Source organism: Emiliania huxleyi (assembly GCF_000372725.1).
Source record: "Emiliania huxleyi CCMP1516 unplaced genomic scaffold EMIHUscaffold_95, whole genome shotgun sequence".
NCBI classification, from domain to species: Eukaryota; Haptophyta; order Isochrysidales; family Noelaerhabdaceae; genus Emiliania; species Emiliania huxleyi.
In genome coordinates, this window is record NW_005194951.1 from 180,359 (window position 1) to 180,962 (window position 604).

Consider the following 604-nt stretch of genomic DNA (forward strand, 5'->3'; position numbering starts at 1 on the left):
GTATGGCAAAACTGCGAGCTCCCGAGGACGTCTGCGCCGGAGTGGCGTCTGGCACCGGGCACGGAAGCTCGCACTCGGCCGCACGCGATAGTGCTGCCGCGAGAACGCCAGCCATGTACGATATATCTCGTGTACACTCCTCCTGGGTCATGGTCGGTCATATGCAGGACGGCCAGAGTCGCCCACATCGCCTACGCGGTCCCGAGTGTGGTCAGACTGATACACCGCGACTCAACGGTTGAGTGCGGCCAGCGCACACAAACGTCGTCGACTGCGGCCTGGCGCGGTGATCATAGGTGCTGGAGACCAGGCAGTATGGGCCTGCAACCTGGCCACGCATGAACTCGGTACCTACATTCGCAGAGGCCCGGCAAGGATGGGATCTAGTAGAGTGATTGCGCGCTGAGACCGTACTCCGTGGGTCGCTGGAATGACCTGTAGGGAAGTTCAGTGCCGCTGCTCGACTCTCCAGTGTCACAGCCGATGCCTGTGACCTGGCCACCGCCGCACGGTGCTTGAAATCGGCGCCTCCTCGGGTGTGCCCTCATAGACAGTCTTCGGCGGCCGTAGTCGACGCGAGAGCTTCCCTGCACAGACGTCTACT